At 43.8% G+C, this 26,476-nt stretch overlaps 2 non-coding genes and 1 pseudogene across 2 annotated transcripts; all 3 read left to right on the forward strand.

The window, feature by feature from the left end:
• Nucleotides 1–480: 480 nt before the first annotated feature.
• Nucleotides 481–657, forward strand: LOC120938608 (annotated as a pseudogene).
• Nucleotides 658–9,733: 9,076 nt separating this feature from the next.
• Nucleotides 9,734–9,920, forward strand: LOC120938622. The gene has a single exon (XR_005749178.1). It is a non-coding gene; the product is annotated as a U2 spliceosomal RNA (small nuclear RNA).
• A 6,011-nt stretch (nt 9,921–15,931) lies between these two features.
• On the forward strand, nt 15,932–16,113 carry LOC120938615. Its single transcript, XR_005749172.1, has one exon. It is a non-coding gene; the product is annotated as a U2 spliceosomal RNA (small nuclear RNA).
• Nucleotides 16,114–26,476: the final 10,363 nt, after the last annotated feature.

Below are 26,476 nucleotides of genomic sequence, written 5' to 3' on the forward strand. Positions count from 1 at the left end.
ATCTTCCTTTTCCCCACTTTCTTTTATTATTTTTCCCCGTGTGTTGTTTTGTTTGTCACTTTTTGTGTGGTGCTTGCACTTTATGTGTGGCGAGTAGGGTGCCGGTCCTCGGGCCGGTCTCTGAAAGTCTTGGGAGTTGGTGGACTCGGCCTTCTGGTTAGGTTCACCGGCTCTCATGGGGTCTCCCTTCGGGGGAGCCTCACCGAGGAGGGTTCTGTTTCGGCAGTCCCTCTGAGGAAGTTGGGTCCTTGTGGCTTCGGCTGCTTGGACCAAGATGGGTCCATATGGCTTCGGCTGTATGGGCCACAGTTTACTCTTTTCCCTGCCAGGAGCCTAACGCCCCGGGGGATCAGAGACGGGTCCTTTTCGGAGGACCACTGACGTTTGCACCCGTCGCAGTTTTTTGTGATGTCACTCTTTATGTGTGTGCACATTTTTCCCTGCACCGGGTGGAGTTTTTGGGTTGTGTTTTGCACGCCACAGGCTTTTCAAAAAAAAAAAAAATCTGTTCTTATCAGTTTAATATCTGATACGTCCCCTATCTGGGGACCATATATTAAATGGATTTTTAGAACAGGGAGATGGAAGAAGAGCTTGCTCTGTCCACTCCACGCATCGACCGGGTATTGCAGTACCTCCAGGACCGGTGCACCCCTCTCTTACGCAGTGTCAAAAAATAGATTTAACTGGAACATCATCCAACTTGTTTGTCTTGTGTGTTCTTGTTGCTTGCTGACAATGTTTCTTGCTTAAACTCAGTTCCGTGCTATAATAAACTGGCATTTAACCCTTGTGTCTTTGTCTTCATTGCTTCTTGTCACTTTCTTGCCAAATGAATGCCACTACTTGATCAAGTTACCTATACAGCAACACCTAGATTTAGTCAGGGCATCCGATTTTCGACAAGTCAGCTAGTGTTCTACTCCTCGCTCTCTCTTTCCTAAGGCCCAAAATGAAGCCTTCGATAAGCAGTGACTACTCTGCTGACAAACAAGGGGGCTGAATTTGCTCCATTGCTGTGTGCCTTGCTGCATGCAGCAGCTAGCTAGAAAAGTCTGCTGTGGCAAGGGTTTTTTATTTTTATCCGGAGGATCCCTTAGTCTTTGACTCCCTCTAGTGGCCCTCGATTTTCTTCCACGTTATGTTAACTAAGTCCACGTTATGCTAACTAGGAGGCCGGCCCATGCAAATGATTTTCCTTGTTGAATGTGAACGAGGAGCAACGAGAAGCACCTGAACGTGTGCAATTCTTATTTTGGGATGACTGAAGGTCATGACTGGGCTCCAGCAGTGTTGGCCAGGTGTCAGAAAAGGGTGGATTGTCCAGTAGACAGGGGGTCAGGCCTGTAGACCAGCCACACCCGTCTGGCTGAGGATTCACACCTCCGGACAGCCTAGACTGGGGGGAAGGGCGCTTGCGGGGTACAGGCAAAAGGGCAACTCTCAGCGAGCCCTCCGGTGGGGCCAGAAAGCCGCTCGCTCGGAACAGAGAATAATTGGGTTATCGCTTCTCGGCCTTTTGGCTAAGATCCAGTGTAGTTCTGCTGCATTCGGTGATTAGCCAAGAGGTGCCCGGGGTACCCGACGGTCGGCCTTGGGGGGAACGTTCTTCTGAGGAAGGCCCCCCCCTTGCTGCTATTGGCCTTAGGATTAGTCCCCGGGCAACGGGAAGCGATCGCCCTTCTGAAGGCGGTTTTTGCGGAGTTCAGGGTCCCCCTTGGGGGTGCCCTTTGACGGAGGAAGATGGCTGCCCGTGGATTGCGGGATTCATTGCGTTTCCTGGTGAAGCCGGACTTCAAGGAGGAGGTCAGCTTGCACACGATCGTGGTCGACGTCTTGTTGGATCTTCTTGGCCTAAGGGTAAGAGATATATTGTGTCTACAAGATTTTCCTCAGCAGAGGTTATATGATATTACTTTCTCTTCTACCGAGATATGTTGGAATATATATGAAAAAGTGAGACAAGCAGATAATGAATTGTTAAGGAAGATGGAGATTACACCTCTCTTCATGCAGGAAGAAAAGGCTATAGTAGTTCATATGTACAATCCCTTTGCGGATGAGAACCTGGTTAAAGCTTTTCTGAACAATTATTGTGAAAACTTGCGTGGGGGTGATAAAGTGTTGAACAAATACGGAATATGGACTGGAAAATACAGGTTTTTTGGCAAGTTCCGGCCTGACCCAGAGTGTATTGGAGGGGTGAGGAGGCCCCCTGCAGTTTTCAATATTGGTGGGGAGAGGGGATTTCTTTTTTACCCAGGACAGCCAGTGTACTGTAGAAAGTGCTGTGTGTATGGGCATACTAGTGGGGATTGTGATCGAGGAGTTAAGTGCAGGTTTTGTGGAACTGAGGATCACTCCTCCAAAGACTGTAGACAAAAGAAAATGTGCGATATTTGCAAAAAGCCTGGCCATCTGGCAAGACAGTGTGAAAAATATATCTCGGCAAAAAGGAGAAAAAGAGGTGAATAGGAAGATAGCTAGGAACCTTGCGAGAGAGGAAAAGGAGCAGCAGAGGCTTGATTATCTAGCTCGGCAGGCTAGTAGGGGTAGGCCTGCGGATAAAGTGGGCCAGCCTGCTGTGTCCTCAGAGCATAAGGCCAATGACGCTGCACCTACAGTTCAATCTGAGGCGGTGAACGGAGGGGCTGGTGCTGCCACTGTGGGTACAGTGGTTGGTGAGAAGCCTGATGAAGGGAGCCTTAAGGTTACTGTAGGGGAAGAAACTGGTGTGGTTCGGGACTATCAGGAAGTGGAGAAGGATGGATCCTCGGCGGGTCAACAGGATGGTGGTGTGGAGGAGGAACAAAGAAGTCAGGCCTTTACAAGCCCTGGGCGGATATCAGATTTGATGAGTGGACTATCTTCAAGTGCTGAGGAGGAGGATGAGGAAGGAGATGAGGAGATGGACAGTGATGAGTCTATTGAGTGTGGTCAGAGACTTGTGATTTCTATGGACGAGACTGCTCAATCCTCCAAAAGAGCTCGGGAGGAAGGAGCTGGAGGTGGAGGGGGAGGGGGAGGCGTGGCTGACCCCGACAATGGAGGCTCAGGTTCTGAGTCTGCCAGTTCTCCGTTTGCAAGGAAGAGGCTCACATATGCAAATGTGGCGGGTAAGGGATTAGGAGAGGACGCGCACTACCTTTAAGTATCCGATATGGCTGTGTTAACTTTTTTTACACTCCTTATGATGGCGCTGACTCTGAGTTCTGTGAATGTGAGAAGTATTTGTTCTGTATGGAGACGAGCCATGATTTTTGAACACCTGAGTCAGCTTAAAGCGGATGTGATCTGTTTACAGGAGTGCGGAATTGGGAGGATACCCATTAATGAGTGGAAGTGTGGGGTGTCTTTGTGGTCTCCAATTTGTGAGTCCAGGAGTGAAGGTGTGGGGATCCTTGTGAAGAATATAAATATACAATGTATGTCCCATGAAGTGGTGATTCCTGGAAGGATGCAAGTGGCTGTTTTTGAACTTTTTCAAAAGAAATTCCGTGTGATTAACTGCTATGCACCGGCTGATAAGAAAGAAAGATGTGGTTTCTTGAATACACTAAAGTTGTGGTTGCCTGGGAGGATACCTACTATATTAATGGGTGATTTTAACTGTGTGAGGAAGAGTGAGGAGAGAGAGGGTGGTGGTGAGGGAGGTGGTACAGATAGTTCGTCTAAACTATTGAATGATCTCGTGTCTGACTTTCACCTTCAGGATGTGGGGGCGGTGGTGGAAGGGTCTGGATTATCCTGCACTTTTCATTCAGATAAGGGGACGGTGAAGTCAAGGATCGATTTTATTTTTTGTTCCGCCTCCCTTGAGGTACAGGGGTATGAGGTAGTTCCGGTAACCTTTTCAGATCACTCTATATTATTTGGCCATGTGAATATGGAGATGGGAGTGGAATTTGGAAGAGGTGTATGGAAATTAAACTGCTCTGTGCTAGAAGACGATGTAGCCTGTAGGAGGTTTGAGTCCTTTTATGAAACTTTGCTTTTTAAGAAGCGTGATTTTACGAATGTGTTGGAGTGGTGGGACTGGGCCAAGAGAGGAATCGGTGGTTTCTTTAGGAGGATGGGAAAGGAGAATGCGAGAAGGAGACGGGAGGAGGAGGAGAGCTTGTAAAATAGGCTACATTTTTTGTTTAAATGCAAAAAGATGGGAGTGGAGGTGGAGGAGGATATTAAAATGGTACGGGAACAGAGGAACAAGATGATAAAGGAGAAAGGGAAAGGGATTGTGTTTCGAGCTAAAATCCAAGAGATGGAGGAGGGGGAGACCTGTTCGAGGTATTTTTTTAAAAAGTCCTTCGGGCCGAAGAAGGCTATATGTACAGTCCTGAAGGGGGAGGAGGAGGTATGTGGAGATCAGGTAAAGGAGGTGATTAAAACCTTTTATGAGGATCTTTATGGAGGTGGTGGGAATGCTCGAACTGAGGAGATTGAATAATACTGTCAGGTGGTGAAAGGGAACCTGCAGAAGGAAGAGGCTGAGACCGTTGTGGATGTCGTGACCCTGACCGAAGTGGAGGATGTGCTGAAAAGCATGAAGAAGAATAAGACACCCGGGGGCGATGGAATCCCGGTGGAATTTTATTTGCGTTTTTGGTCAGTAATTAAAAACCAAGTTTTTGAAGTTATTTTGTTTTGTTTGGAAAACAAGACGTTATCAAGATCCATGAAGGAGGGGATCATTACCTTGCTTTACAAAAAAGGGGATCCACGTGAGGTCAAGAACTGGAGGCCAATAACTCTGCTGAATACAGACTATAAGGTGTTGGCTAAACTGTTGGCAAACAGGATGAGGGAGGTGATTAGCAGGGTTGTTGGGGAATGGCAGGTCTGTGCAGTCCCGGGAAGGAGGATATCTGACAACCTTATCCTGCTGAGGGACCTTGTCGCTTATGCGCAAAGCAATAACCTACCTTTTGCTGTCGCGGGATGTGACCTAGAAAAAGCGTATGACCGGGTATCGCACAGCTACTTGTTGACGGTCTTGAAGAGTCTGGGGTTCCCTGAAGACCTAGTTAAAATGGTAAAATGTCTATATAGGGACATTAGTAGTAGGATCCTGGTTAACGGGAGTCTTACTGATGCTGTGAAAGTGAGATCAGGAGTAAGGCAGGGGTGTCCCTTGTCCCCGATTATTTTTATCTGTGTGATGGAGCCTTTGATGAAAAATATAACTCAAGACAAATCATTTAAGGGGATGTTTGTACCAGGATGTGATGGCAGTAATGTGAAGACGTTGTGTTATATGGACGATGTTGCGTTCCTCTGTAGTTCGGCGAGGGATCTGAACAGGGCGGAACTCCAATTAAAGATCTTTGGAAGTATGTCCGGATTAAGCGTAAATTGGGAAAAGAGCAACGTTTGTGCCCTGAGTGGTACGTGTGATGTCTCTCGAGGGAGATTGAAGGAGGTGGAGAAGATTACTGTTAGACATGTGCACTGCCAAAAAATTCGTTTTTTTCGTTTATGTTATTTTCGTTTTTTTTATTTTTTCGTAAATTCGTAAATTCGGGAAATTCGAAAAAAAAAAATTTCCGTTTTTGTTTCATTCGTTTTTTTAATTTTTCGGAAATTCGTAAATTTTGAAAAAATTTTTTTTTTTTCGTTTTTTTGCTTTTTTCGTAAATTCGTAAATTCGGGAAATTTTCGGATTTCCGAAAAAGCAAAAAAACGAAAAAAACTAATGAAACGGAAAAAACGAACGAAACGAAAAAAACGAATGAAACGAAAAAAATAATAATTTTCGGAAATTCGGAAAAATTTCTAATTTTTTCAATTTTCGTAATTTCGAAATTTTGTAATTTCGAAATTTCGTATTTTCGTAATTTCGTATTTCAAATTTTTCAGTATTCGAATCTTCTAATTTTTCAGTTTTTGAATTTTTCCATTTTTGAATTTCGAATTTTCCAATTTTCGAAATTTCGAATTTTTCAATTTTCGAAATTTCGATTTTCGAATTTTTCAATTTTCGAAATTTCGATTTTTGACATTTCGTTTTTTCCAATTTTCGAAATTTCGAATTTCGAATTTTCCAATTTCGAATTTTTCAATTTTCGAAATTTTGTATTTTCGAAATTTCGTATTTCGAATTTTTCAGTTTTCGAATTTTTCAATTTTTGAATTTCGAATTTTTAAATTTTCGAAATTTCGAATTTCGAATTTTTCAATTTTCGAAATTTCGATTTTCGAATTTTTCAATTTTCGAAATTTCGATTTTTGACATTTCGAATTTTTCAATTTTCGAAATTTCGAATTTTCGAAATTTTAAAAAATCCAAATTTCGAAATTTCTGAAAAATTCGAAATTGGAAAAGTGATTGTTAAAATTCGAAAATGGAGAAATTTCGAAATTTTGTATTTTCGAAATTTCGAAATGTCATATTTTCGTAATTTCGTATTTCGAATTTTTCAGTTTTCGAATTTTCTAATTTTCGAATTTTTCAGTTTTCGAAATTTCGAAATTTCAAATTTTTTAATTTTTTAATTTCAAATTTTTCAATTCTCGAAATTTCGAAATACGAAAATTCGGAAATACGAAAATATTCGGAAATACGAAAATCCGGAAATACGAAAATTCAAAATTTCGAAAATTGAAAAATTCGAAATTCGAAATTTCTGAAAAATTCGAAAATGGAGAAATTGGAAATTTGAAAAAATCTAAAATTCGAATTTTTCGATTTTTGAATTTTTCAATTTTCGAAATTTCGATTTTCGAATTTTTCAATTTTCAAATTTCGAACTTCGATTTTTTCAATTTTCAAATTTCGAATTTTTCAAATTTCGAATTTTCGTATTTACGAATCTCGAAAATTCGAAATTTCGAAAATTAAAAAAAAAATAAATTGAAAAAATCGAAGTTCGAAAATTGAAAAAATTGAAGTTCGAAAATTTTTCGGAAATACGAAAATTCGAAATTCGGAAATTGAAAAATTCGAAATATGAAACATTTTTCAATTTCCGAAATTTCGAATTTTCGAAATTTTTCAATTTTCGAAATTTCGATTTTTGACATTTCGAATTTTTCAATTTTCGAAATTTCGAATTTTCGAAATTTTAAAAAATCCAAATTTCGAAATTTCTGAAAAATTCGAAATTGGAAAAGTGATTGTTAAAATTCGAAAATGGAGAAATTTCGAAATTTTGTATTTTCGAAATTTCGAAATGTCATATTTTCGTAATTTCGTATTTCGAATTTTTCAGTTTTCGAATTTTCTAATTTTCGAATTTTTCAGTCTTCGAAATTTCGAAATTTCGAATTTTTTAATTTTTTAATTTCAAATTTTTCAATTCTCGAAATTTCGAAATACGAAAATTCGGAAATACGAAAATATTCGGAAATACGAAAATCCGGAAATACGAAAATTCAAAATTTCGAAAATTGAAAAATTCGAAATTCGAAATTTCTGAAAAATTCGAAAATGGAGAAATTGGAAATTTGAAAAAATCTAAAATTCGAATTTTTCGATTTTTGAATTTTTCAATTTTCGAAATTTCGATTTTCGAATTTTTCAATTTTCGAAATTTCGATTTTCGAATTTTTCAATTTTCAAATTTCGAACTTCGATTTTTTCAATTTTCAAATTTCGAATCTCGAAAATTCGAAATTTCAAAAATTAAAAAAAAAATAAATTGAAAAAATCGAAGCTCGAAAATTGAAAAAATTGAAGTTCGAAAATTTTTCGGAAATACGAAAATTCGAAATTCGGAAATTGAAAAATTCGAAATATGAAACATTTTTCAATTTCCGAAATTTCGAATTTTCGAAATTCGGAAATACGAAAATTCAAAATTTGAAAAATTGAAAATTTGAAAAATTCGAAACTTGAAAAATTCGAAAATTGAAAAATTCGAAATTGGAAAAATTCGAAAATTGAAAAATTCGAAAATTCGAAAATTGAAAAATTCGAAAATCCGAAAATTGAAAAATTCGAAAATTCGAAAATTGAAAAATTCGAAAATTCGAAAATTGAAAAATTGAAAAATTCGAAAATTGAAAAATTGAAAAATTCGAAAATTGAAAAATTGAAAAATTCGAAAATTGAAAAATTGAAAAATTCGAAAGTTCGAAAATTCGAAAATTGAAAAATTCGAAAATTGAAAAATTCGAAACTGGAAAAATTCGAAAATTGAAAAATTCGAAAATTCTGAATTTCGAAAATTCTAAAATCCGAAAAAATTTCGGATTTCCGAATTTCCGAAAATCCGAATTTCCGAAATTCGTAAAAAAAACGGAAATACGAAAATTCGTAAATTCGTAAATTCGAATTTTCGGAAATACGAAAATTCGTAAATTCGTAAATTCAAAATTTTCGGAAGTCCGAAAATTCGTAAATTCGTAAATTCAAAATTTTCGGAAGTCCGAAAATTCGTAAATAAAAAATTCGTAAATACGAAAATTCGTAATTCACGAATTTCCGAATTTTCGTAAAAAAACGAATTAGAAACAGAACGAATTGCACATGTCTAATTACTGTATTAGGGATTCAGTTTGAACAGAACTTGATGAGCCAAGCTAATACAGAGAAGGCAGTGGAGAAGATCGCAAAGAAACTGGAATTATGGAAACTAAGGAGGCTGTCTTTGTCCGGGAGGACCTTAGTGGTGAAGGCAATAATTGTGCCCCTGCTACTTTATTTTGGGGTAATTTTCCCGATGAACAAGCGATGGACGCAGAAAGTAACAAGAATGTTGTTCATCTTTTTTGGGGTTCTAAAATGGAGAGAGTTTCTAGAGAGACGGTCATGAAAACGGAACAGATGGGTGGGTACAACTTCCCTAATATTGAAAAGTTCCTCGAGGTACAGTTTTGGTTGACTCATTATAAGGCCTTTCAGGCAGGTGGAAAGGTAGCTTCTCTAGTAAGGTACTTAGTGGGGTGGCCACTTCTGAAATGGGGGTGGTGCGAGAAAGATTTAAGGAGGCCTATGGCTCTAGTTCCACCCAGCTACTATCTTAGGATGAGGTCCTTCTTTGAGCAGAGGGGACTTCTTGGGCTAGGGTTGAGTGCTGTTAATAAGGTTTGTTTGTGGAGATGGTTGAGGAGGGAGGAGGTAGTATCGAATATTTCAGGACTGAATGCAAAGCGGGCTGAAGAGTGCTGGAAAAATATGTCGGTGAAAGGGATAACGAACAAACAAATAGAAATTGCATGGATGGTTTTTCATAATTGCTTACTTACCTGTGAGTTTTTGAAAGCCAGAGATTTGGTGCGAAGCGAGGTCTGTCCTAGGAAAGATTGTGGAGGAAGAGAAAATATTAGACATGTGTTCTGGGAATGTGCATTTGTGAAAGAAGTATGGAGGAAGATGGGAGGTTTTTTAAACAGAGTGTTCAATGTAGAAAACGTGACCTTTGTCTCTGGTGTATATGGATTGGCTGGTGGTGGAGAGGAGGTACGGAGGAAAATATGTATTTTTTCTGCTGTTTTTAAAGAAGTGTTGTGGGAAGCGAGGTGTGCTTTGAGGAAAAATAAGGTGGTACTGACTGAAGAAGATTGTGTAGAGTGGTGTGTGGCCAAATTGTATTATGTGTTGGTGATGGATCGGGAGAGGTTGGGGGAGGAGGAGGCGAATGAAGTGTGGAATTTTAAGAAATGGAGGGGGGGGGGTTTTGTAAAGTTCTTTTAATGTGTATATAAATTATATTGTTTATGAAAATCGTTTTGCCCAGATGAGGAAAAGAACACTGTCAGTGAAGGTACAGGGTGAGTTATGCTGAGGAGAGTGATTCAGTCTGATGGGAAAAAAAAAAAAAAAAAAATCTGTTCTTATCAGTTTAATATCTGATACGTCCCCTATCTGGGGACCATATATTAAATGGATTTTTAGAACAGGGAGATGGAAGAAGAGCTTGCTCTGTCCACTCCACGCATCGACCTGGTATTGCAGTACCTCCAGGACCGGTGCACCCCTCTCTTACGCAGTGTCAAAAAATAGATTTAACTGGAACATCATCCAACTTGTTTGTCTTGTGTCGTCTTGTTGCTTGCTGATGAAAATGTTTTTTGCTTCAACTCGGTTCCGTGCTATAATAAACTGGCATTTAACCCTTGTGTCTTTGTCTTCATTGCTTTTTGTCACTTTCTTGCCAAATGCCACTACTTTATGAAGTTACCTATACAGCAACACCTAGATTTTAGTCAGGGCATCCAATTTTCGACAAGTCAGCTAGTGTTCTGCTCCTTGCTCTCTCTTTCCAAAGGCCCAAAATGAAGCCTTCGATAAGCAGTGACTACTCTGCTGACAAACCAGGGGGCTGAATTTGCTCCATTGCTGTGTGCCTTGCTGCATGCAGCAGCTAGCTAGAAAAGTCTGCTGTGGCAAGGGTTTTTTATTTTTATCCGGAGGATCCCTTAGTCTTTGACTCCCTCTAGTGGCCCTCGATTTTCTTCCACGTTATGTTAACTAAGTCCACGTTATGCTAACTAGGAGGCCGGCCCATGCAAATGATTTTCCTTGTTGAACGTGAACGAGGAGCAACGAGAAGCACCTGAACGTGTGCAATTCTTTTTTTGGGATGACTGAGGGTCATGACTGGGCTCCAGCAGTGTTGGGCAGGTGTCAGAAAAGGGTGGATTGTCCAGTAGACAGGGGGTCAGGCCTGTAGACCAGCGACACCCGTCTGGCTGAAGAATCACACCTCCGGACAGCCTAGACTGGGGGGAAGGGCGCTTGCCGGGTACAGGCAAACGGGCAACTCTCAGCGAGCCCTCCGGTGGGGCCAGAAAGCCGCTCGCTCGGAACAGAGAATAATTGGGTTATCGCTTCTCGGCCTTTTGGCGAAGATTTAAAAGTCTAAGCCAAGAGGTATCAGAAGGCACTAACCTTACTCGGCCTGGGGGTGTTTCCTTTATTGGTACACCCCCTGCTGCTATTGGGTAAGGAACTGCCAGACGTTCACGAGCTGGGATCCAGTCTAAACCAATCGGGTTTGGACTTTTTTTTTGGAGATGGCGAATCGGGGGCTTCGTGATTCCCTGCGATTTCTGGTGCGACCAGATTTGAAAGAAAAAATCAACCTGAAGACGATCGTTGTGGATGTCCTGATTGATACCTTCAACCTGGCGGTGAGTCAGATATTATGTCTGCAGGATTTTCCTGGACAAGGAATTTATGATGTTACGTTTCTTTCTACCGAGGTTTGCTGGAATGTTTTTGAGTTGGCAAAGGAGAAAGCTGAGACCGGTATCCTGAAAGGTATAGGAGTTATCCCTCTATTTATGGAGGAGGACAAGATGATTATTGTCCACATGTATAGTCCATTCTCGGATGTCCTAAAGGTAAGAGCCTTCTTAAAAAATTATTGCGAGGAGTTGAAGGGGGGAGAAAAGGTTCTAAATAAATTTAAGATTTGGACTGGGAAATATCGTTTTTTTGGTAAATTTAAGTTGGACAAAACTTGTGTTGGGGGAGTTAAACGCCCACCTGCGGTGTTTTCCATTGGTGGTGAAAGAGGTTATTTGTACTACCAAGGGCAACCCAGATACTGCCGCAAATGCTTTTCCTACGGACATATTGCAACAGAATGCGAAATGACAGAAAAATGTCGTTTCTGCGAACAGATTGGACATAAGGCCAAAGATTGCACTGCCGTTAGGACATGTGACATTTGTCAAGAAGCTGGCCACCTGGCCAACCAATGCCCGCTCTACACATCCCAGAAGAGACAATTTTGGGGTACTAACTCTAAGGCAAAGTCGGGGGGTGAGCAACAACAGGAAGCTGGTACCAGCGGTACGCGGGAGGGGGCTGGAGGACCCCCTGAAAAGGGGCGTTCAGACGGCGTGCTCCCCACTGCAGTGGTATTTGGCGACCAGCCCAAGGACGCAGATGGGAAGTGTGATAGCGTGTGGGACATCAGCAGGAAGGCGGCGGAAGCTGCCATCTTTGGTGACCCTGACGCAGTTACCCCCGGACCTGCAGAGGGCGAGAAGGCGGATCCCGCGGGTGGTCTTGACGTGGTTGCAAGTCCCCCCCGTGAAGAGGACAATATGGACGTGGGCGTATCGGAAGAGGAGTTCCCAGAGTCCGGAGGAGAATCGGAGAAAGAGGAAGAGGGTAGGCACAAGATGGGCGGTGTGGAGGCTGACCCTAGCCAGTACTCAAGACAGGCCTTGATTGGCAACTTGTCGTCAAGCGACGGAGAAGAAGAAATGGACAGTGTGGATAGCATTGGCAGTATAGAAGATGGACAACAACTGCTCCCGTCATCAGAGACAGGTGTGAAACGACCTCGCATCGAAGGGGATGATGAGTTAGTATTACAAATTGATATACCTGGGGATTCTGAAGAATCTGCCAGTTCACCAGTAACCTGGAGGAAACAGAGGATGCAAGAGGAGACTGAGCTGAAGGAAAATACCAACTAAGAATTATGATGGCAGTGTATTTCTATTTTTTGATGGCGCTGATCATCAGCTCACTTAATGTGAGAAGCATGAAATCTGGACATAGGAATGCAGTAATCATGGAACACATGTGTTCCGTTAAAGCAGACATTATATGTCTACAAGAATGCGGAATTGAAAATGTGAGCGGTATTAAAGAATGGCAGAAGGGAGTTGCAGTGTGGGCCCCAAGTAGCACCTCCAGATCCGAGGGGGTGGGGGTACTCATAAAAAACCCTAATTTGAAAATCATGTCCTATGAAGAAATAGTACCTGGGAGATGCTTGTTGGTGACACTGGACTATCTGGGCGAACAACTGAGAATTATTAATTGTTACGCACCTGCGGACAAAAACGCAAGAAAGGAATTCCTTAGTGTTTTAAGATTGTATTTGCCTGGGAGGATGGCGACGGTGGTCGCAGGTGACTTTAATTGTGTAAGGAAGAGAAACGAAAGACAAGGGGCTGGAGGTGAGGGCAGTGTGGACGTAACGTCCAAAATACTAAATGATTTGGTGAGTGATTTTAGAATGAAAGACGCCGCGATGGAAAAAGAAAAAAGTAGGGTTACACATACCTTCTTTTCAGACAAAGGAACTGTCTCTTCAAGAATTGATTTTTTATTTTTATCCGAGTTTTTGGAGGTGGAGGAGTATGTGGTGACCCCGGTTCTCTTTTCTGACCACAAGGTGATTTCCTGCAAACTGGATTTAGGGGTAGGGGTAAAGTTTGGCCCCGGGGTGTGGAAACTAAATGTATCTGTGCTGGAGGAGGAGGAGGTGATTCAACAATTGTATATGTATTGGGAGGAAGTGGTGGCAAGAAAGTCAGAGTTCCCCAATGTATTACTATGGTGGGACTGGGCAAAGGAACGGATTACTGCTTTTTGTCAAAGAGCTTGCAGAGCCAGAGCAGCGGAAAAAAAAAGGAACGATGACAGACTTATACAAAGATTGCACTTTCTTTATAAGTGCCAGAGGTGTGGAGTGGAGGTGTCAAAAGAATTGGAGGAGGTAAAGGAAGAGAGAACTAAAATGTTAAAAGAGAAAAGGGAAAAGCATAATATTTAATGCTAAAGTACGTGAGATGGAGGAGGGGGAACAGTGTACCAGGTTTTTTTTCAAGAAAGTTTTTTCCAACAATTAAGTGATGAGATCTGTGATGTCAGGTGATGAGGAGGTGGAAGGTGGAAAAATGATGGAGGAGGTGGTTAATTTCTATAAAAATTTGTATGGTGCACAGAAGGAGGTACCAAAGAAAGAATTGAAAGAATATTGTACAGTGGTTGGTAAGGGTGTGAACGAAGAAGAGATGCAATGCTTATGTGACCCAGTGTCTGAGAAAGAGATTGAGGATGTCCTTGGGTGTATGCAGAAAAATAAAACACCCGGAAAGGATGGCCTCCCGGTGGAGGTGTATCTTAAACTTTGGCCTATACTCAAGGAGCATTTGGTGGAGGTGGTGAAATATTGCGTCAATGAAGGGACAGTCTCCCCTTCTATGAGAGAGGGGGTGATAACTTTGATTTTCAAAAAAGGAGACCGAAAAGATATCAAGAACTGGTGCCCGATTACCCTGCTGAACGCAGACTATAAACTAGTGGCAAAAGTGTTGGCTAGCAGGTTGAGTAGGGTGGTTGGTAAAATGATAGGGGACTCGCAGGTTTGTGCGGTACCAGGACGCAGAATATCCGATATTCTGGTATTTCTCAGAGATCTGGTCTGTTATGGTCAAATGAACAATATGCCATTAGCCCTGATGGGCATAGACCTTGAGAAGGCCTATGACAAGGTCTCTCATACATACTTGTTTAGAGTATTGACCGAGATGGGCTTGCCTGAACCCTTTTTGAAAACCCTAAAGGGACTATATTGTGGAATTAAGAGCCAGGTGCTGGTGAATGGCAATTTGTCGGAAACCTTTTCTGTTTTGTCGGGGGTAAGACAGGGATGCCCTCTGTCCCCTTTAATGTTTGTTTTTGCTATCGAACCTTTGTTACAACATGTGCAGAACGATAAATGTTTTAAAGGGATATTTGTGCCTGGAAGTGACGGGAGTCATGCTAAATCTGTTGGTCATATGGACGACATAACCTTTATGTGTTCCTCTGTAAAAGACGCAAAAAGGGCGGAATTACAGTTAAGTCTATTTGGAAGCATGTCAGGGCTAAACGTGAATTGGCAGAAGAGCCAAATTTGTATCATGAGCGGGACATGTAATCTAGAAGAGGTAAAGGTGAAACAAACCGAGTCCTTAGTTATTTTGGGTACCCATTTTGAAAGAAATTTACTGAACCAGAAGAATGCCGAAAAAATGTTGGAGAAAGTACAAAAAAAAGTGGAGTTTTGGAAACTTAGACGCTTAACATTGACAGGAAAAGTCCTTATTGTAAAGTCTGTTATTTTACCGTTACTATTATACTTTGGAGCATGTTTTCCCCCTGGTGTAAAATGGACCCAGAAGATCACTCGCGTTCTTTTTACTTTCTTTTGGGGCTCCAAGATGGAGAGATTACAACGGAAGATAGTACTGATGAGCCCGGAACATGGTGGCTATGGATTCCCAGATATAGGGACATTTACGGCCATGCACTTATGGTTGACACACTACAAAGTGTTTGTAGCTGGAGGTTTGAAGGCGCATCTGATGCGATATTTGGCTGGATGGTCCTTGGTGAAATGGGGATGGTGTGGGCGAGATCTTTTAAAACCCACAGCCCTAGTAACCCCCTTGGTTTATCACCAATTGAATGAGTTTTTTAAAAAATTTAAGTTGACAGAATTGGGTGTTGGTGCGGTTGGAAAAAACATTCTGATCAAGTGGCTACGGAAGGAGGAGGTCAGAGCCAATATCTTTGGTCTGGGACCTAGACACACGGATAACTGCTGGAAGAAGGTTTTTATAAAAGGTGTGTCTAATAGACAAAAAGAAATAACATGGATGGCATTTCATGGTGTGTTGCTGACTAAAAACTTCTTGAAGGCAAGAGACTTGGCAAGAGATGAAATCTGTCCAAGAGAAGGATGCCAAGAAATAGAAGTGGCCCAACATGCCCTGTTCAGTTGTTCTTTTGCCAAAAGAGTTCGGCAAAAACTGATACCCTTTATGGAGAATGTGGTGGAGGTTAAAGGTGTGAACATTTTGATTTGGTATTTTGGTTTGTTTGAAGGAGATAAAACCAAAGAAAGAAAACTTTGGATAATGGTCAGCATCCTCAAAGAGGTGTTGTGGGATGCCAGATGTTGGGAGGTGCGACGAAAATGCACCTTATCAGTGGAGGACTGTACCAATTTGTTTTTTTCTAGACTCTATGTAGTATTGTTGGTGGATAGGAGGTGGATGGGGAAAGTGGAGGCAGATACGTATTGGGGTTGGGGGAGGGTGGGGTTGAAATGTATTTTATGATGTGTATATGTATGTGTTGTTTTTTTGCAAAAAATTGAAAAAAAATATATACCTAGATGATGTGTAAAGCATGATGCACGAGAGAATCTTTGTGCGGTTCTTTTTGAAAGAAAAGTAGCATGCAGGTAAACTGATAGGTATGGAAAAAAAAAAAAAAAAAAATCTGTTCTTATCAGTTTAATATCTGATACGTCCCCTATCTGGGGACCATATATTAAATGGATTTTTAGAACAGGGAGATGGAAGAAGAGCTTGCTCTGTCCACTCCACGCATCGACCTGGTATTGCAGTACCTCCAGGACCGGTGCACCCCTCTCTTACGCAGTGTCAAAAAATAGATTTAACTGGAACATCATCCAACTTGTTTGTCTTGTGTGTTCTTGTTGCTTGCTGACAATGTTTCTTGCTTAAACTCGGTTCTGTGCTATAATAAACTGGCATTTAACCCTTGTGTCTTTGTCTTCATTGCTTCTTGTCACTTTTTTGCCAAATGCCACTACTTTATCAAGTGACCTATACAGCAACACCTAGATTTAGTCAGGGCATCCAATTTTCGACAAGTCAGCTAGTGTCCTACTCCTCGCTCAGTCTCTTTCCTAAGGCCCAAAATGAAGCCTTCGATAAGCAGTGACTACTCTGTTGACAAACAAGGGGGCTGAATGTGCTCCATTGCTGTGTGCCTTGCTGCATGCAGCAGCTAGCTAGGAAAGTCAGCTGTGGCAAGGGTTTTTTATTTTTATCCGGAGGATCCCTTAGTCTTTGACTCCCTCTAGTGGCCCTCGATTTTCTTCCACGTTATGTTAACTAAGTCCACGTTATGCTAACTAGGAGGCCGGCCCATGCAAATGATTTTCCTTGTTGAACGTGCACGAGGAGCAACGAGAAGCACCTGATTGTGTGCAATTCTTATTTTGGGATGACTGAAGGTCATGACTGAGCTCCAGCAGTGTTGGGCAGGTGTCAGAAAAGGGTGGATTGTCCAGTAGACAGGGGGTCAGGCCTGTAGACCAGCGACACCCGTCTGGCTGAGGATTCACACCTCCGGACAGCCTAGACTGGGGGGAAGGGCGCTTGCCGGGTACAGGCAAACGGGCAACTCTCAGCGAGCCCTCCGGTGGGGCCAGAAAGCCGCTCGCTCGGAACAGAGAATAATTGGGTTATCGCTTCTCGGCCTTTTGGCTAAGATCAAGTGTAGTCTCCACTGCCTGATTCTTAGTCAAGAGGTGTCTGGGGTACCCGGAGGTCGGCCTTGGGGGGATCGTTCTCTACGGAGAGCCCCCCCTTGCTGCTATTGGCCTGAGGCTTAGTCCCCAGACAACGGGTTGCGATCACCTCGCCCTACCATCCATGTGGTGGGGGTGGGATCGGTGGGCGAGAGGATGATTGGGCCGCCTAGCGCACCCAATACTTTGAGGCTGGCCGTGGCCGAGCCTAAGCGTGATGTTGTCGGTTTGCACTTTGTTCAGAAGCGTTTGATCGAAGAGCTTTTTGGGATGCGGAGAGAAAGCATTTTTTGCGTGCAGTGTTTCCCCACTACTGGATTGTATGACGTTACATTCTGGAAAAAAGAAGACCTGCAGACATGCCTGCTTCGGAAGGGGGAGAAGGAAGGCCATGAACTATTGGATGGGATCATGTTCCTGTCAAGTGAGACAACAGTGTGGCTCCCCATCACTGTGCATATGTTCAACCCTTTTGTACAGGATGGGGAGATCGCTGCCTTTTTACATAGGTACTGCGAGTCAGTTTCTGCGGGCGTGAAACTGACAAATGTTTTCGGTACTTTTAATGGGCAGCGTAGATTCTGGGTCACCTTCCAGGCGGACAAGGAAGGGGTCGGTGGCGTCCGGCACCCCCCCCAGACCTTCTCCATAGGGCGGAACCGGGGGTATCTGTGGTACCCTGGCCAACCACTGTTCTGCAGGCAGTGCTTCGCGTTCGGGCACACCAAAGACCAGTGCGAGTCCGGGTTGGCCTGCCGCAACTGCTTCAATCAGGGTCACGGGGCGAGCCAATGTCCAGAGGGTAAGAGCTGCCACATCTGTGGGAGCCGTACCCACCTGGCTAGGCAGTGCCCTAAGGTTGGAAAACCAGCAAAGCCATCTGAGTCCACAACCGTGGCGGCGGGAATAAGATCGGTGGAGGCTTCAGAAGCGGTTGTGGAGCAAAGGGCACTGTCGTACGCAGATGTGGCCAGAGGTGGTCCTCCGGCTTCCGCGGTGAACTCCGGTGACCAGACCACAGGGCTACCCGAGGAAGTAGGGGAGCGGGCTGCCTGCCCCCTATGGAGGGTGAGCCCGGTCCCTCCCCTCTGGATGCCGTGGGGGAGGAAGAGACCTCTTCTCTTCCCGAGAGGAGTGTCCCTGACAACCTCATGGCCGAGGGGGAGGCGGAGGGGAGCGGCATGGAGTCGGAGGGCCCCGAGGTGGAAGGGATGGAAGTGGGGCAGCCTTCCTTAAAAAGGAAGATGGAGGGCGCAGAGGCCCCTACTTCCTCCCAGGACATTGGCTCCTTTCCAGACTCCCCGGACCCCGGATCATCGGAAGCAGTTGTTGACTCGGACTCCTCACAGGCGCCATCATACGTGAGCACTGGTCAGGTGTCCAGCCTGCAGGAGGTGATGGGGTACTGCAGGCCCGGTTCGGTGGAGAAGGGGATGGAGAAGGAGTCCGCAGGGGTAAGTTCAGTGTTGGGGGTGAGCCATCGTACCCGATCCGGAAAAACGAAGAAAAAGAAAAAAAGTCATGACGGGAGTATGATCCTTTTCTAATATTTTATGGCCTTACGGGTGTCTTCCCTCAATTGCAGAAGTATTGGGACGGCTGGTAGGCGGGCAGCGATCTTCCAAAAAATATCTGGAATCGCTGCCGATTTGATTTGCCTACAGGACTGCAATTTGAGGGAAGCCCCCCACACCGCTAAATGGACCCTAGGGGATGCGGTGTGGTCCCTCGGCCGAAGCAGGAATACGGGTGTAGGGGTTTTATTTAAAAATAGGAATATTAAGGTTTTAAGGAAGGTGGAGGTGGGAAGATGTTTATGTTTGTTTTTACAGTATGGGGGTGTTTGTTTTAAACTTTTTTCTGTATATGCACCGGTGGAGAAGAAGGGAAGGCTGGACCTATTGGAGAAGTTGAAGTTTTTTTTAGGGGGGAGGGATCCTGTTATTGTGTGTGGTGATTTTAATTGTATTTTACGGAGTGGGGATAGGTGTGGTGGTGGTGGTGGTGGTGGGGATGTTGATAAATCTGGGAAGGAGTTAGGGGAGGTTTATTTGGATTAAGGGATGTGGGTGAAGGTGGTGGTTTTACTTATTTTAGTGATCGGGGTACTGTCAAATCACGAATTGATTTTTGTTTTATTTCTAAACATTTTCAGGTGGATTCTTTTATTGTGCAACGGGAGCCTTTCTCGGACCATGGTAGGATCGAATGTGTTGTGAGTATGGATCCAGAGGTAACGTATGGTAAAGGTGTGTGGAAGTTGAATGTGGAGTTGTTAGAAGATGAGAATGTGAAAAGAGAGTATGGGGTGTTTTTTGGAAAACTGAAGAGGAGGAGGAATTATTTTTTAAGCGTGATTGAGTGGTGGGAATGGGTGAAAGAGCAGACAAAGAGGTTTTTTGTAAGAAAGGGGTGTGAGATTGCAAGGAAGGAGCGTGAGGTGTATGAATGGTGGCTGAAGAGGTTGGAATACTTGGAAGAGCTGAGAGAATGGGGAGAGGATGTGGGGTGTGATTTAGTGGAAGCAAGGAGAAAGTTGAGAGTGTTTATGGAACGGAGGGGGAGAGAGATTATGTCGCAAGCAAGGATGGTGGTAAAAGAGAAGGATGAAAAGTGTACAAGTTTTTTCTTTAAGAAGGTGTATGGTGGGAAGGTGGAGCTGTCGAGTGTGTTGGATGAGAATGGACTGGAAGTGAATGGGAAGGAAAGAGTGGGGGAAGAAGTTTGTAAGTTTTATGCAGGTTTGTATAAGGAAAAGAAGAGGGATGCAAGAGTTGAGAAGGATGTGTTGAAACAGGTGGAGGTGTGTTTGGATTTGGATGATAAGAGTATGTTAGGGGAGAAAGTGAGTAAGGGTGAAGTTGATGAATGTCTTGGAAGCATGAAGAAAGGGAAGACGCCTGGTAGTGATGGTTTGCCTGTTGAGTTTTATTGTGCGTTTTGGGATGTGATTGGGGATTGTGTGTATGAGATGGTGATGAAAGTTCTGGAAGTTGGGAGAATGCCTGAGTCTATGTTGAAGAGTGTGATTGTTCTGTTGTATAAAAAAGGTGATAAGCGTGAGTTGAAGAATTGGAGGCCTATATCGTTATTGAATGTTGATTATAAGGTTGTGGCGAAAGTGTTGGCGAATAGGTTGCGTGCGGTGGTGGAGAAATTGGTGGGAGAGGAGCAAGTGTGTGCGGTGCCTGGGAGGTCGATTGCTGAAAGTTTGGTGAGTCTGAGGGATGTGTTGTGGTTATGTAAGGAAAGGAAGCAGGAGGTGGCTGTGTTGGCTGTGGATTTTGAGAAAGCGTTTGATAGAGTGTCGCATGATTTTATGTTCAAAGTGTTGAGGAGGATGGGGATACCTGAGGTTTTGATTGGTTGGATTAAGTGTTTGTATAGAGGTATGGTAAGTAAGTTGTTGGTGAATGGGTAGTTGACGAATGATATAGACATTGGGTCTGGAGTGAGACAGGGATGCCCGTTATCGCCTGTATTATTTGTTTGCGTAATTGAACCGTTGTTGAGGATGTTGGCTAAGGATAAATGTGTGAGAGGGGTGGAGGTTCCTGGGAGTGGTGGTAGAGTTTTGAAGGTGATTGGATATATGGATGATGTTACTGTAGTTTGCAAGGATATGATAGGGTTAAGAAGGGTGAAATTATTGATTGATATTTTTTGTATGGCAAGTGGGTTTTGTGTGAATATGGGGAAGAGTGAGTGCAAGTTGTTTGGAGTGTGGGGAACGGTTGAACAATGTGGTTGGAAGTTTTGTGTTGGAGGATTGAGGATTTTGGGGGTTAAGTTTGATGGAGATTTGTATGGGAGAGAGAGTTGGCAGGATCAGGCAGCGCCTGATAGAATGATGAAGCAGATTGTGAGAGTGTGTTTTTCGTTTTTTTGGTCGTCGCGGATGGAGAAGTTGAAGAGAGAGAAAGTGATGAAAAGTGCAATGAATGGTGGGAAGGGTATGGTGAGTATTGAGAAGTTTCTGGTGGTGAAGTATGTAAGTATGTGTGTGAAATTAAGCGAGAAAGAGAATATTGCAGGATGTATGGTGAGGTATGCTGGTGGCAGTGTGTTGCGGAAATGTAAGTTGTGTGAGGTTGATTTGAGGAAGCCTGTATGTTTTGTTGCGCCTTGGTTTTATGTGAGGATTGATAGGTGTATGAGGAGGTATGAGTTGCGATTTGTGACGCGGGATAAATGGTGTGAGAATAAAAAGATTATGCAGTTGTTGAAAGAGAGGGAGGAAGTGGAAGGAATAGGTGGTTTGAGAATTGTTGAATGTAAGAAAGTCTGGAAGAATGTGTGTTGTAAGGGAGTGGACAATAGGCAGAAAGACATTGCATGGATGGGGGTGCATGGGTGTCTGCCTACTAGGGAATTTCAGAGAAGAAGAAGGTTTGTTGACAGTGAGGTGTGTCCGAGGAGTGGGTGTGGGGGGACTGAGAGAGTGATACATGTATTTTGGGAGTGTCGGTATGCTAGGAAAATATGGAGTAGGATGGAGAAGATGGTGAAGGGACTGACTGGTGTGGATGTTTTAACGTATGAGATGGTGTTGTATGGTTTGAGTGATCTAACAGGGAATGAGGAGAGATTGTTGTGGATAGTGGTGAATTGTGTTAAGGAATGTTTGTGGGATGTGCGGAATATTTTTATTTTCAGGCAGGAGATTGTTAAAGTGAGGGAGTGTGTGGCCATGTCCGAGGAAGGATTTTTAATTATGTGTATTTTGATTTTAAGAAATTGGGTGAGGGTGATGCACGGAAGTTGTGGAAAGTAGATGAGTGGAAACAATGGTGTTTATAATGTGTGCTTTTCTTCGGGATTATATTGTTGATGTTTATTTTTGTGATAAAATTAACCTTTTATTTTTGTCTTTCAGGGTGAGTGTAGATGGTGGTGAAGGGACAGTGTGGAGAAAGTGTATAGGAGTGATTTTGTTTGTGTAGGGATAGGGTTGAGGGACAGTGTATTGTAGGGGTAGTTTTTGATGTTTTTGATCTTTTGTTGCTAATTGATGGGTGGATGGGGATATCTTGTAAAATGTTTTTCTTGTTACCTTGATTTTTGCTATATTTTGCTGTATTTTGTTATTGTTGTTGTATGCTTTGTTATTTACCTTTTTGTGGGAGGGATTTTTGGGAGGGTTTTGTGGGTGGGTTCTGGGAGGGAAGGGGTGGGTTATGTAAATATTGTCAACATTTTTTTGTATTATGTAAATATTGTCTTTTTGTATTATGTAAAATATTGTCTTTGTTTTGTATTATGTAAATATTGTCTTTATGTTGTATTTTAATATTGTACAAAATTTTAAGATCTTGTTTTGTACATATTTTTGTCAATGTTACTTTGTATTTTACTTGTGAAATTTTAAATAAAAGAATTTAAAAAAATCTGTTCTTATCAGTTGCCAATAGGCGGTGCTAAGCTGACTGTCCCCGGTACCCTGTGGCAGGGGGAAAGGGATGGCAGTCGGCGGACGCTAAGCCTGTTGGTGTGGAGGTGGAAGCCTTCTGATTTGGACAGAGAGGCATGAGGTCGAAGCCAAGAGGCCGGGTCCCTGGCCGTTGGCCTGGATTTGGTGGTAACTGCCCCAGTCAGTTGTTCTGGAGGGAACCCTTGCTTCTCCTTTAACCGGGAAGGAGCGGGTAGTACTTCCAGAATGTGATTAGGTGGGAGAGATAGGGGTTGTGGGTAGAGTCTGCGTCAGTAGGCTCTCCCCAACCTCTTCTCCCACCTTCCTGGCTGGGAAGGGTGCTGCCGGTCCGGACCGGGGGCTAGGGACCGTTGAAAAGCCCGTGGAGATTGTGCCCCTGGAGTGGCAGTCCAGGGGTGCCATACATTGCACGAGTGTTTGAGGGGCACTCATCGTGTGGCACCTTCAGGTCACTGATCTCCACAACACACTTTTCACACCTGCCGCTTGGGCCGGGCCTTTTGGCTAGGACCAGTGGAATTTTTATCCTGGCCGGAGGGCCGGCCAATGTATTTCACATTGGTCACTTTCCTCACCTTCCCATCTTCCTTTTCCCCACTTTCTTTTATTATTTTTCCCCGTGTGTTGTTTTGTTTGTCACTTTTTGTGTGGTGCTTGCACTTTGTGTGGCGAGTAGGGTGCTGATCCTCGGGCCGGTCTCTGAAAGTCTTGGGAGTTGGTGGACTCGGCCTTCTGGTTAGGTTCACCGGCTCTCATGGGGTCTCCCTTCGGGGGAGCCTCACCGAGGAGGGTTCTGTTTCGGCAGTCCCTCTGAGGATGTTGGGTCCTTGTGGCTTCGGCTGCTTGGACCAAGATGGGTCCATATGGCTTCGGCTGTATGGACCACAGTTTACTCTTTTCCCTGCCAGGAGCCTAACGCCCCGGGGGATCAGAGACGGGTCCTTTTCGGAGGACCACTGACGTTTGCACCCGTCGCAGTTTTTTGTGATGTCACTCTTTATGTGTGTGCACATTTTTCCCTGCACCGGGTGGAGTTTTTGGGTTGTGTTTTGCACGCCACAGGCTTTTCAAAAAAAAAAAAAAAAAGTTCTGCTGCCTTGTGACTTACCAAGAGGTGCTCGGGGTACCCGACGGTCGGCCTTGGGGGACGCTTCTCTTCGGAGGGCCCCCCTTGCTGCTATTGGCCTTAGGATTACTTACCGAGCAACGTGAAGCGATCGCCTTATTAAAGGCGTTTCTGACGTGTTTTTGGGGCCCCCTTGGGGGTTCCCACTGGACGGAGGAAGATGGCGGCCCGTGGATTACGGGATTCGATACGGTTCCTTGTGAAGCCGGAATTTAAAGCGGAGGTCGAGTTGAAGACGATCGTGGTCGATGTTCTGTTGGATTTCCTGTGCCTAAGGGTAAGAGACATTGTTTGTCTTCAAGATTTTCCTCAGCAGAGGTTATATGACGTAACTCTCCTTTCTTCCGAGATGTGTTGGAATGCCTATGAGAAAATAAGGAACGAGGAAAATGATCTTTTAAGGAAGATAGAAGTTATTCCACTTTTTATGCAAGAGGAGAAAGCCATTGTCGTCCATCTCTACAACCCCTTTGCAGATGTGAATTTGGTGAAGGCTTTTTTGAACAACTATTGTGAGGATTTACGCGGTGGAGATAAGGTACTGAACAAGTTCCAGATATGAACTGGGAAATATAGGTTCTTTGGGAAGTTCCGGCGTGACTCAGCATGTGTTGGGGGGGTGAGGAGGCCCCCGGCTGTGTTTAACATTGGTGGGGAAAGGGGGTTCCTTTTCTATCCCGGACAACCCGTATACTGCAGAAAATGCTGTGTTTATGGACATACAAGTGGGGACTGTGATAAGGGGGTGAAGTGTAGGTTTTGTGGAACTGAAGACCACTCTTCTAAAGAGTGTAAACAGAAGAAAGTCTGTGACATTTGCAAATCAGTAGGTCATCTGGCAAGACAATGTCCGGAATATTCCACAGCTAAAGCCTTTTCAGAAGTGGGAAGGATGGTAGCCAGGAACTTGGCAAAAGAGGAAGAGGAGCAGCGGAGGGCAGAGTACCTGGCTCGGAGGCAGGGTAGTAGAGCTCGATCTGCTAATGTGGGTCAGCCAGCTGCGCGCTCAGAGCCAGGGACCAATGATGCTGCACCCACAGCTCAATCTGAGGCAGTGAACAGCGAGGCCGGTGCTGCTACTAGTGCCAGGGCGGACGCCGTGAGCCTTGAGGTTGCTGTGGGGGAAGATGTCGGTGTGGAAGCGGAGAGGGATGGAGCCCCGGCGAGTCAACCTGATGTTGGTGTGGAAGAAGGACAGGAGGGCCAGGCCTTTATGAGTCCGGGACAGGTTTCGGACATAATAGGTGGTATCTCCTCTAGTGATGAGGAAGGAGATGAGGAAGGAGATGAGGAAATGGACAGCGACGAGTCTCTGGAGTGCGGGCAGAGGCTTGTCATCGCAATGGAGGAGACTGCTCAGTCCTCCACCAAAAGGGCTCGGGAGGAAGAAGCAGGAGGAGGAGGGGAAGGCGTGGCTGACCCCGACTATGGAGGCTCAGGTTCTGAGTCTGCCAGTTCTCCTTTAATAAGGAAAAGATTGACATATGCAGATGTAGCAAGCAAGGGGCAGGCAGAGGACGCGCATTATCTTTAAGGTTACGTGATGGCTAAGTTTAACCTTTTGACATTTTTCATGATGACCTTGATTGTGAGTTCTGTTAATGTTCGGAGCATCTGTTCTGCATGGAGACATGCTATGGTGTTTGAACACTTGAGCCGGCTTAAAGCTGATATAATTTGTTTGCAGGAGTGTGGGATTGAAAGATTGCCATATAATGAATGGGAGGGTGGTGTATCACTGTGGTCCCCGGTTTGTGAGTCCAGAAGTGAGGGTGTGGGGATTTTGGTTAAGAATAAAAATGTACAGTGTGTGTCTCATGAAGTAGTGATACATGGAAGAATGCAGATGGCTGTTTTTGAGCTATTTCAAAAAAAGTTTTGAGTGATTAACTGCTATGCCCCTGCAGATAAAAAAGAAAGATGTGCTTTCCTGAATGTACTTAAGTTGTGGTTGCCTGGGAGAATACCTACAATACTGATGGGTGACTTCAATTGTGTGAGAAAGAATGAGGAAAGAGAGGGTAGTGGGGATGGAGGTGGTATGGACAGCTCTTCTAAATTGTTGAACGATCTGGTGGATGATTTTCACCTGCAGGATGTAGCGGTTGTGATGGAGGGGGCAGACTTATCTTTTACCTTCCATTCAGACAAAGGAACAGTTAAGTCGAGGATCGACTTTATTTTTTGTTCATCCTCTCTTAAGGTGCAGGAGTATGAGGTGGTTCCTGTGGCCTTTTCTGACCATTTGGTGGTAACAGGTCACATGAATATGGAAGTGAGTGTTAATTTTGGGAGAGGTTTATGGAAACTGAATTGCTCTCTGCTTGAAGAGGATGTAGCCTGCATGAAGTTTAAATCATTTTATGATGTTCTACTTTTCAAGAAGCGTGAATTTGAGAATGTGCTGGATAGGTGGGATTGGGCTAAGAAAGAAGTTGCTATCTTTTTTAGGAGGATGGGAAGGAAAAATGCAAGAAGGAGGCGGGAGGAGGAGGAACGTTTGGTTAATAGATTGCACTTTTTGTTTAAATGTAAAAGAATGGGAGTGGATGTGGAGGAGGATATTAAGGCCGTACGAGAACAAAGAAATAAGATGATTAAAGAAAAGGGAAAAGGAATAGTTTTCCATGCTAAAATACAAGAGATGGAGGAGGGGGAGACCTGCTCAAGATATTTTTTCAAAAAGTCCTTTGGGCCTAAAAAAGCTTTATGTACAGTCCTGAAAGGGGAAGAAGAGGTAGGTGGAGGTAGGGTGAAGGAAGTCGTTAAAACGTTCTATGAAGAACTGTATGGGGGTAGTGGAACTGCCCGGAAGAAGGAAATTGAAGATTACTGTCAAGTGGTGAAAGGAAATCTTAGAGACGAAGACGCGGAGACTCTTTTGGATGTGGTGACAGA

Source organism: Rana temporaria, chromosome 4 (assembly GCF_905171775.1).
Source record: "Rana temporaria chromosome 4, aRanTem1.1, whole genome shotgun sequence".
Taxonomy (NCBI): Eukaryota; Metazoa; Chordata; class Amphibia; order Anura; family Ranidae; genus Rana; species Rana temporaria.